At 47.7% G+C, this 11,905-nt stretch overlaps 1 pseudogene; it reads left to right on the forward strand.

The window, feature by feature from the left end:
- The first annotated feature begins 10,299 nt into the window (after window positions 1-10,299).
- On the forward strand, window positions 10,300-11,259 carry LOC103543227 (olfactory receptor 13C7-like; annotated as a pseudogene).
- The last annotated feature ends 646 nt before the right edge of the window (window positions 11,260-11,905 follow it).

An 11,905-nucleotide genomic window follows, 5' to 3' on the forward strand; every position in this document is an offset into this window, starting at 1 on the left:
TGCTGGAATAAATAGGCTCTTCCCCCTGACAGCCCGAGGACTTCCCTGGGTTACTATTTCCCCATGGATACAATGAGGCGTTCAGAGGTCTTGCATTCTGGCAGTCTTGGAATCTGTGATAGTTGCTCAGTTAGGTGTTTCTGACTTACCAGCTTCTTCACAGCAGCTTTCACATCCTTGCTCCTCAGGCTGTAGATGATGGAGTTGAGCATAGGGGTCACCACTCCATAGAACAGGGAAATGAGCTTGTCTAAAATGTCCTGTTTGTCTGCCCCCAGTGGGGCCTTGGGCTTATGCTTCCCATACATGAAGAGGATGATCCCATAGAAGATGACCACACTTTGAGGTGGGCAGAGCAGGTGGAGAAGGCTTTTTTCTTCCCCTCAGCTGAGGGGATCCTCAGGATGGTAGCAATGATGAACACATAGGAGACAAAATGAAAAGGACTGGGATTGCAAGGAAGATCATGTTGTCCACAACCATGCTGATCACATTGATGGAGATGACAGCACAGGCCAATTTCAGGACAGCCAGGATCTCACAGATGAAGTGGTTGATGATGTTGTCCCCACAGAAGGGCAGCCTCATGGCCTGGGATGTCTGAACTATAGAGTTGGTGATACCAGCTGCCAAGGATCTGGAAGCCATGGCATGTAGGCAGCCTTGCTCACAACCACAGTATCTAAAGGGGTTGCAAATGGCCAGGCAGCAGCCAAATGCCATCATGCTCAGGAGTACACACTCTGTGGCTCCCATGGCAAAGAAGAGAAACATCTGCACAGCACAGCCTAAGGAGGTGGTTTTTCTGGGGGATCAGGAAGTTTTTGAGTATGAGGGGGACAGAGGAGGTTGTGTAGCAGATGTCTAGGAAAGAGAGGTTCCCCAGGAAGAAGTACATGGGTGTGTGCAGGCAGGAGTCAAGGGTGGTCACCAGGATGAAGACCTTGCTGCCCAGCAGGATCACCAGATACATCAGCAAGATGAGCAAAAAGAAAATTTTCTCCAGCTTTGCGTGGGCTGGGAGGCCCAGGAGAATGAACCCCACCATAGGGGAGGTCTGATTGGATCTGTCCATGGTGCATCTGCTCTGACACCTGCAGGAACTATCTGAGGTCAACCTCGGCACTCTCTGATTCCAAAAGAGCCTGGGCAGCCCGGCAAAAATCCCCAATCTTCTGAGCAGCTGAAGAACAGCTCTGACAATTTGGTTCCCTCTATGGGATTCTAGGGAAAGTGTAGTAGAGATCAATATTTAACTTCTGCTTCCAGGAAGAATGGATGAAGTAATTTGGACTAACTCTTCTGCAGATGACAATTAGAAAAACTGGAAAAACTATATAAAGCATCTTTGTAAAGGGACCAGCCCATGACGGAGTGGTTAAGTTTGTGGCCTCCACTTTGGTGGTCCAGGGTTTTGCTGGTTCAAATCCTGGGCGTGGACATGGCACAGCTCATCAAGCCATGCTGAGGTGGCATCCCACATGCCACAACTGGAAGGACCCACAACTAAAAATACACAACTATGTACCAGGGGGCTTTGGGGAGAAAAAGGAAAAAATAAAATCTTTAAAAAAAAAAGAATTATTTTTTAAACATTGGTGAGATGATAAGACAATGAGGATTCAGAGGGTCCTAATTCTGAGAAAAAATAGAAACTCAGAGAAGTAAGACCAGCATTTGAAGCTATGTTTCAACTGGGGCATTTGCAGCTTCTGGAAGTGGCACTGAGAGTCCAAGAAGCACTACAGGCACCCTGGAGGTGGCAAACAAGTCCCACTGAGAAGATGCCCCTAACTAAAACTCCTCCCTTTTGGAGGGGACCCCAAAGGGCAGCACCATAGGAATAAGAGTGAATCAGAAGGAAACACACATTTCCAGGTGCTGGAGCTCATCTTTAAGCCTTCTCAAGTCCTGAGATGGGATTGAGGTGGTCCCAGATTTTTGGTGCTCCCCAATATCTAAAAGAAGCAAACATAAATCCACTCTGAAGGAAGGTAATAGAAATGGGAGTTGGGGGTTGGGGAGAATAGTCATGCAAACAAGTAGTTATATCATCACCATCATCATCTTCAGCATCCCTAATAATGTAAGGCTGCTGGCAACAGGTCTTAGGGTCTATTCGGCAATCCACTCCCTTTCCACTATAGAAAGCCCCTTCCTGCCCTCCTCATGGTGCCCTGGCCTGGACCTGACTCCCTGAGGGATGTGCGATGCTGTGATGAACCTCCCTGCCAGGTTCATTTCACTTAAAGGTAGTTCCCCTTAGATATTGAGCTGAAATCTGCTCCTTTGCAACTTTAATCCCTCTTCCCCATACCCCCTTCCAAATATCCAGAAATAGCCTGGCTTCAGCATGAAGATAAACAAGGATCAGTCTCCTCTTTTCTCCCAGGGACTTAAAAAAATTGATTCAGCTCTTAGGGGCAAACGTACCAGCCAGGAATTGACTACAAAGGCTGGTCAGCACTGAGAACTGGCCCCCAGCTTAAGAATGGCTGAGGTGCCCAGGACACAGGGCTACCTGTGGTGTGTGTCCTAGAGCAGTAAAGCAGCCCTGGTGGGATTTTCACTCTGTGTCGGCCAGACCTCCAGCCTCTCCCAAGAACCTGGACCATGTGAAGAAAATATTCCCTCCATGTCATCATCACCAGATCCAGAAACATGGCTCATTATTATTGCTGGACTTTGGATTCTTAACTATGGAAGGAGAAAAAGCCCCTAGTTTTAATCAAGGAAGGAAAACTGCATGGGAAGACTATGAGCTGTGTGGTCCTGGACAAGCCCTTTCCCCTCTGCACAAAGTGGGTGAGGCCAGATATCTTAGAGATTCTTGCAGTTTGATGGATCTACTTGACTCCATGAGAAGAACATCATAGCAATGGAAGGGCTTCCTAACTCTCCTTCTCAAGCCTCCATTCTATTACAATCAAGTCTGATGGCAGAAATCTAACTGTGATAATGAAAATTTTGGTTTGACCAAAACCTGCACCTACCTTTATCAGAAACATGGTGAGCAAGAATGATCTGTTTCCTAAGGACTGGAAAGAGGACACACGTCAGAAATAGTGACCCTGGGTCTTAAGTGCCAGGGTGAGAGTTCAGAATGTGTGACAGGTGAAGGATCCAGCTGTCCTCCCCCCTCCACCTGCCTTGTGCACTTGGGCACAACCTCCAAGGGACTGGCCATCACCCTTAGAAGATAATTTAAATTCCAACTTGTTCTTCGGGACCATTTTAGTCCCTGAAGTCATTTAAAGTGTGGAAAGTGAGTTGTACTCAGTTTAGACACTTTGTGTTCTTCTCGGATAACATCCCCAAGATCCAGTTATGCTGAAGGCACTGGGGGAGGTTTGCTGCCTGCTACCTCTCTCCCTCCCTCCTTTTCTCTCTTCCTTCCTTCCTTCTTGACTTCCTTCCTCCTTCTTTTCCTTCCTTCTCTCTAAACATTGTAATCACATTAACAGTCCAACAGCCTGCTGGTCAGTGATTACATGACCCATTCAGATGACTAAGTCTTTTCTCCTGTGTTGTGCCAAGCCCTACACCCCAAGTCTATGTTTATACAATGGTTTTTGTGGGGTCAGAGTGAAAGACATACTCTCCCTCTAAATTTTCAACTCGTTGGGTTAGGCCCCTTGAGGCAGCCTTCTGTGTTCTTCCATGGCCCTCACCCACTGTGTTCTTTCTCAGCCCTCATCTGCTGTGATCTTCCTCAGCCCTCACTTGGCATCCAAGTCACCTCCTTTCAGCATCCTGTCATCTTTGCACATGCCCCCGGACCTCAGGGGAGTCGTGAGAGAATATGACCCAGAACAGGGATGGGTCCAGAGAATGGGTACATTCATTTATCTGGAAAACAATTATTGAGTGTGTACTGCAGAGATGGCAGAAACGTGCAGCATAACCATGGTCTCTGCCTTCTGGAATGCCCCCTCTAAAGGTAAGGGAGAGGCAAGTGGAAAGTTAACTCCCTAACAAGGCAGGAAGTGCAGGACAGGGGCATGCCCACTCAGTTGTGAAAGCCCAGAGGGAGGCAGGGGCCAGACTTCTGGAGGAAGTGATCCAAGGGCCATGGAGTGCTGGAGCTGGCTTACTGATTGTGCACATCTCCTCCCACCTCCCATTCAGTGACTTCATTGGTAGCTTGAAAATGGCCAACGTGGGAGTGTTTATACCACAGAAATCAGCAAATGCTCTAGATCTGGGCTTTTTTTGACCTGGAGATCCTGCTGTTAAACACGTACTAGCACACCATTGGAATGGATGAGTGGCAATTTGCCTGATGCAGGGGAGTGAGGAACATCCCAGGGAGAAGGGGCTGCATGAACAAAGGGGTGGAGAGTGACCAGCAGAGCAATGTTCATGCCCTGGAGCACAAAGGGGCAGGTGCTACTGATGGGGTTTGAAGACAGGGGCCAGCTTGTCTTTTGGGGCATCCTAAGGAGTTAGAATTTTGTCCTCTAGGGGATGAGGAGTCACTTAGGGGTTTTAAGTAAAGATCTGACATGATCAGATTTGCGTCTTAGGTTGATCCTTCTGGGCACACTGTGGAGGGAAGATCAAGGGCAGGAGGACAAGAATTGAAGAGATAGGGAAACACTTCTGGCAAGTGAAGATAAGGACTTAACTGAGGAAGTGATTGAGGGCTGGTGAAGATGGGGCAATTCAAGAAACATTCGGTAGATACAAAATACATTAGAGTTTGGTTGGATATAGCAGGCAGGGAAGAGGGTAGAGTCAATATTTCTAGCCCAGATGATGGGTGGATGATGGTGATACCATCAAAGTAGAGAATATTGACCAAGTTGTTGGTTTTAGAGGAGAAGATGAATTCAGTTTGGGACATAGTGTGTTTGAGGAACATCAAAGTAGAGATGGGAGTATGTCTGAAGAGGAGATTCATCACTTTGAGAGGGTGGCAGGACCACTGGAGATGCTGGCACTGCTTTGCTGTCTCTAGACACAGCTTTAACTGCACTACCATGGGAGACTGTTGGAGGCCCCCGGAAATGCAAATTCATAACATCGACAGGGTTTCCTTGACCTCTGATCACTGTTGTGAGAACTCCCTAAGAAAGTGCATACCGAGGATGAGAAAGAGGTTTCCTGCTGATAGGAAATAGAGAAAAGCCCCAGAGACCAGTGACCTAGAGGTTAGCAGAGGTGTAGTCAAAGGTCAATGATCAGGGGTTAGGGGCAAGCGGGAACTGAAAGATCTGCCGACTCCAGAGCAGAAGAATTATAGGCAGCATCTCAGATCATTCATAAAAAAACACCCTCCCTCCTCTTAGATTCCTTAAAAGGAATAACTGTGATCCTAATCCTAGGAAAAGTCTGGATAGACCAATCTTTCTCAGACATTAGCACCTCAGAATCATCTGGAGGACTTGTTAAAACACACATTGAAAATACACACAGACACGGACACACACATGTGTGCAGATGGCTGGGCCCCACCTCCCGAGATTCCAATTCTGCAGGTCCCTCTGCAGGTACAGGGAGGGGACCAGGAATCTGCATCACTAACCATTTCCCAGAGGATGCCTGTGCTGCTCGTCTGTCAGTCACACATGAGGAGCACTGGGCTGGACTTCTCAGTAATGCAGTATGGGAGTCTCAGGGCATTAAGAATTGAGGTTTGCTGAAAATGTTTCTCCTCATTTCTCCTCACTGCCTGGAGAAGACTCATGCAGACCAGCCTGGAGTTATTTGGGTTTTAATTGGCCAAGACAAAGCCTTGTGTGTCATAAATCTCCTTATTATGTGTGTGTGAGTGTTTGTGTGTGTGTGAATGTGAGTCTGCCAAACATGAGTGGAGTGACTGAGGAGGTGGTCTGAATCCCAGCAACCCCAGCGCTCCCTGGGGGGTGTCTGTTTACTGTAGCGCCCTGAGGACAATGTGGACAGGGCATCCAGCAGAATCCACAACATCTATGACCAGATCCGTTGTCAAGAGATTTTGACCCTACTCAAAACACTTTGAGATTCTGTCAGGAATCATGAGTAAGTAGCACGTTCTCTTGTGAAGGCAGAAAAGAACCACCACCATTTTGAGAGAAAATCAGGACTGGAATCAGGTGCGACAAGGTCAGAGAAACAGCACTTCCCTAAAGAGGGAAAAGGGAAGAGGCAGGAGGGGAAGTTGCCTCCATAGAAGGTGAGGGGCCAAAGCTTTACCTCTTCATGGAGGGGAGACCACTGTTGCAACAAGCACTTAGTGGAAAAGTGAGTGTGTAATTTCTGATGTGTGGATGCTGGATCACATAAACAATGTTTGCCTGATTCCCTGCTTCATTCCAGCAGCCTCGCTTACTGGATACACCCACGTTCTCCTTTTGGAGAGGTTCCCTACATTGTTTCCCTGCTCCAAACCACAAGGCACCCTGGCCACAGGACTCACCCGCCTAGACCAGGTGGACACCTGTCCCAGGGGCAGTCAGCATATGAGCTGTCTGGTGGCCTACACTGGGTGAGACCCAACCAAATCCCTTAGATCTCTCTATCAGGAGCTTGAACTTAAAACACCAGGATAGTGAGCAGCTGGTGTAAGGAAGGAGAGAAAGGAAAAGCAAGAGTGACACAAGGAGAGAAGGCAGTGAGAAGAAGCCTGACCTGTGGTAGCTGAAGTTGAGTCACAGGGAGTGGGTAATCAGTCCCAGTTGGAGCAAGAGAAGCAAGGCCAGGGTGATTGAGTCTACAACATGGCAGAACCCCATAGCTGGGGGACATCAAGCTCTGCCACAGAGGGACCAGCAAGAGCCACTCAAACCATGATGGACATTCCAGTGCCTGTCAGCCTTGAGTTCCCCTATGAACCCCACAACATCACTTAACCCTTGAGTAAATCCAAGCATGAAGGAGGGGGAGGCTCCTGGCATTTAGAGGACAGAGGTCAAAGATGCTAGACATCACGAATACAAGGCCCTGTGGCCCAACGAAGTGGGGTCCCTCCACATGCTTACAACCAAGTATCCCTCCTATCTACCTCATGGGATTTTTGAGTGCACCACATAAGGCAAGATTTCTAAAACAGTTGTAAATTAACGGCACCCTTTATTAATAGTAACGTCTCACCATTATCTCAAATACAACAAATCTAAATGGCCATAAACTCCTCAATCACAGAAATTATTTCTTAGTCACATCTTTATTTTCAGTAACCAGCCTGGAGCTTGGCACAAAAGATGTATAGAAACTGTACACTGAAATGTCAGAAACAACCCTGCAGCCACCCTATGCCCACCAGCCCAGACAGGCTCTCCTCTTTCCTTCCTCCATGTCTTTATTCCAGTTCTCAAGATGTGGTATTTTAGCCCTTGTTGATTCTTCTCTCTCCTGTATTTCCACTCTGGATCTATCTCTACATCCTATCACTTCTTCCTCCTGAATATCTCCCAGGGCCACTTTCTCTTCCATCCCTATTATTTTCATCCTAGGCTAGTTCTGGACACTCCTTCTGTGCCCAGCCTCCTGGACGGCTTTGTGATCAGTCATGCCTCAGTCTCCAGATAGTGTCACTCTGCTGGGCATTCTCAGGAGACAAAGACCCTTTTCTGGTCATCATGAACCCCACCCTACTCTTTGGTACTTGGCACAAGGCCTAGCACATATGACATGTTTGTGGCATAGAGTTTGTTAGGAGTGGTGGCAGGGTGGTAGCAGAGAGGGAGAGAAAGAGAAAGAGAACAAGCAAGTGCTAGTTCACCAAGTGGAGGGAGGAGATGCCTGGGCAGCCGGGAATCTGTCTGGTCCAAAGTTCCAAGGAATATTTGAATCACTGAGGCCCAGTTCATCTTCCCTTCTAGGCTCTTTGAGGGTCATTGACAGAGCCACTTTGAACCAACTGTTGTGATCAAAGCCCAGGAGAACTCTGATTACCTGGCCAGAGAACGTTCTAAGATGAGATTTCCTTGGTGTGAGAGGGGAGCTTTGGGTAGACTGCTCAACATTGCCTAATCAGGTCTATGCGGTGAAGTCTAAACTCTGAGATAGGGCCTGGCCCCAAAGCAACCCAGTCCTAAATTCCTGAGAGAGTCATCATGGGACCCTCTGGAGAGCAGTGCAGAGCACAGAGAAGAGGGTGTTGGGCCCAGTAGCTGGGAATGGCTTGCTGGTCCACCCTGGAGTGCAGCCTCCCCCAGGCTGGGGCTCCTGATTGAGCCTCAGCCTTGCAAGTGAGCGTTTGTCTCCTTGTCTCACCAAGCCCCAAGGTCAGGCAAGGGCACTGTGAGCAGCTCTAGCTTCTGTGAGTTGTGAGCTCTGGCTGTACTTTGGACTCCTCTACACCATGGTCACTTAGGGGTATTAAGAAGTCAAACACAGCTAAAGAGCATGTGTTAAGACTGTGTACCCACGTATTGCTGGAACAGCTCTGAGAGGTATGGTCTTTATGGCCTGCTTGTTTAGCAGCCAGATTTGCAGGTGACACGACAGACTGTCACCTCTTCTGGCCCCTGTAAACCAGCCACCTCCCCGTTCCACTGGCCTGCCTTCCTGCAAGCAAGAGACCCAGCCTGGATGGGACCCCATGCTGGGTAAGTGCCAGGCAACCTCTATGGCCAGCTCTTCACCAGATGGGAGAGAAGGAAAGAAGCTGATGCAAAGAGGGCTGTGCAGGGGGAGGATTGGGCTGGGGAACAAAGCAACTATTTCTGAAGGCTGCTGCTGTGGCAATGGAGCAGGTCTGTTTTGCCTTAAACCCAGAGGCAGACTTGAGACAAGAGGAGAAAGGGAAAAGTTAGAAAAAGGCAGATACCAGGTCCCTGAAGACCTCTAACAGCCCAGCCTGCCAGATAACAGCACTGGAAGCCATGGGCCCCTATGTTATTCAAAATGTTCAAGCAGAGGCAGAGAAATCACTGCCTGAAGAGAGGATCCTGTAACAGACGGGGTAGAGGAGGGGACTGGGTTGGTTTATATCTGAAGATTCTGCTAAACCTCAAATTCTGCACTCTCTGATACTAAAGGAGCCTTTCTCTAAAAATGATCCCCATCCCTTAATTCCTGATATCCCGAGATAACCTCTTTTGGACGTGGTAACATTATCAATCGGAAAAAGCACCCCTCTTCAGGGCCACGTGCCATTCACAAACCTCTTTTTTGACCTCAGTTTCTCCACCTCTAAACGGAGAGGTAAGTGATTCCCAAGACTGGTGTGCATCAGAAGTACATGGGGACCATTTATTTAAAAAACAAAAAATTGATCTCCAAGGCCATCTGCAAAGCTAAGACCCAGAAACTGGCATTTTAACCAGCCCTTGGGCAGCTATTAGACAGTCAGCTGGATGCTGTTTTGGGCCCCCTGCGGCAGGGCCTGATGACATCTGGCATTCCTAATCTGTTTAGCAGTAAAATTGTGATCTATAGTGGGGCTTTGGATGCTCTGGGAGGCTGAGTAGGTTTACATGTGATGATGTCTGCAAAGCATCTAAATGGCACTGGATGGAGTGTGACTCAAGGCCCCACTCAACCCAAGCTGGGGATGTCAATTACGAGTGGGCTCCAACCATCAGGTAAGATTCTACTTCTTGGGCCAAGTCCCAGAGCAGCAGAGGTACAGGCAGGTCAGATGTGGTTACAGAAGGCAACACACAAGGCTGCTTTGCAGATCAGATTTCTGGTAACTCTGGGGGGCACTCCACCTTAAAAACTCCAGAAATTCCATCTGGTCAGAAGATTCAGAGAAGAGGGTCAAGATCAGGTGAACTTATTCACACTAACTAAACTCACAAAACACAGAGGTATGAAGCAGATACTGTGTAAGAAACAACATTGTTAGAAAAGATACTTTATGTTTTCAAGCCAGCACATTCTTTCCCTATAAGATCGTGTGGGAGGTCGAACTATGATAGACACTTGCTGGGCAAGGAGGAGCTAGATCCAGAGTAATGGGTCACATGACCTCAATGGTCAGGGTCACTGAGCTGTGATAGCCTGAGATCCCCAATTAGATGACAGAGACAGAGTTACTCAGAGGCCCCTGCTTCCTTGGAAAGTGCTGGAGACACACAGCTTATGAAGACATACAATTTTGCCTCAGGTATATTAATATCAGTGCTTAGAAATATCTCTCGTTTTATTACTTCATTAGATTTCCCATGTCTGCTCTTCATGCTTTAGATTGATACACAGCCTTGCTTTAGATAACTTGGCTTTATAATTGAATTCCATAAGATGAGTTTATTTACAATTTTAGGGACATCATACTGTGATCCCTGCATACTGACCCAAGCAAGCCATTAAAAAATAAATATGTAATACCAGCCTCCAATATTCTAGGGATGGAAGAGAAAGTTTGAGATGGAAGTGTCCAACCAATCTCCTGTGACAGAAATTTGTCTTGCTGGGCCTCTTGGCCCATCCAAAATTAGAGAAAATATTCTTTGTGCTCATCCTGTCAATGTACCTGGTGACCCTGCTGGGCAACAGACTCCTCATCCTGGTGACTATCCTTGACTTCCACCTGCACACTCCCATATACTTATTCCTGGGGAACCTCTCCTTCCTAGACATCTGTTACACAACCTCCTTGGTCCCCCTTATTCTCGACAGCCTCCTGACCCCCAGGAAAACTATCTCCTTCTCAGCCTGTGCTGTGAAGATGTTTCCCTCCTTTGCCACAGGATCTACAAAGTGTGTGCTCCTGAGCATGATGGCATTTGATCACTATGTGGCCATCGGCAACCCCCTTGGATAACCTGTGGTCATGAGCAAGGCTGCCTATGTGCCCACAGCTGCCAGCTCCTGGGTAGCTGGGGGAGCCAACTCCCTGGTGCAGATCTCTCTTGCAGTGCAATTGCCCTTCTCTGGGGACAATGTCATCAACCACTTCATCTGTGAGATCCTAGCAGTTCTGAAGTTGGCCTGCGCTGACATCTCCATCAATGTGATTAGCATGGAGGTGGCCAATGTGATCTTCCTGGGGGTCCCCGTCCTGTTCATCTTTGTCTCCTACATCTTCATCCTCACCACCATCCTGAGGATTCTCTCAGCTGAGGGACAGCGAAAGGCCAACTCCACCTGCTCTGCCTACCTCACCATGGAGCTCATTTTCTATGGAACCATCCTATTCATGTATGAGAAGCCCAAATCAAAGGACCTCCTGGGGGCAGACAAACAGGACCTTTCAGACAAACTCATCTCCCTCTTCTATGGAGTGCTGACCCCCAACTCAGCCCCATCATCCATTATAGTCTGAGGAACAAGGATGTTAATACTGCTATGAGGAACCTGGTGGCTCAGAAATGCTTCACCCAGTGATGGTGGGATAAGTCCCATGACCCACACACTCTGATTAACTTGAGAATTTCAATTCAAAGTACTGGTTTATGAGGAGCAAATTGAGTTAGAGCCATGCTACTCACAGATTAGTCCATAGATCAGCAGTGTCAGTATCACCTAGGAGCTTATTAGATATGCAGAATCTTGGGGTCCATTCAAGACCTACCAAATTGGAACATGCATTTGAACAAGATTCCTCAGATGATTTATATGCATGTTAAACTTTAAGAAGTATTGGCTAAGAGTGTGTGGTGGAGGCTGTGTTGAATGTACTGCCCAGACCACCCCACCCCACCTAGGGTTGAAGGTCTTGTTACCCCAGCTCCTGAGAGTATTGGTAGCTGACAGCATTCAGCTGAATCCCTCTGCTGGCTTACCCTTGGCCCAAGAGAGTTACATCACTCAAAGTCATACACCCTTCTCAGAGGTAGCCTACTTCCAATGATTAGTCAGTGTCAATATAAAGACTTGATCCTCCTTGCTTCAAATGGGGAGATCTCTAAAGGGCCATCCCAGCTTGAGAGCTTCCTTTGCCTCCACCCAACAACTGTTGATCTTAAGAGCACTCCCCGTGAAAAGTAGTATGGATTATCCTCAGAAAATTAAGAATAGATCTACCATATGA

Source organism: Equus przewalskii, chromosome 26, assembly GCF_037783145.1.
Source record: "Equus przewalskii isolate Varuska chromosome 26, EquPr2, whole genome shotgun sequence".
NCBI classification, from domain to species: Eukaryota; Metazoa; Chordata; class Mammalia; order Perissodactyla; family Equidae; genus Equus; species Equus przewalskii.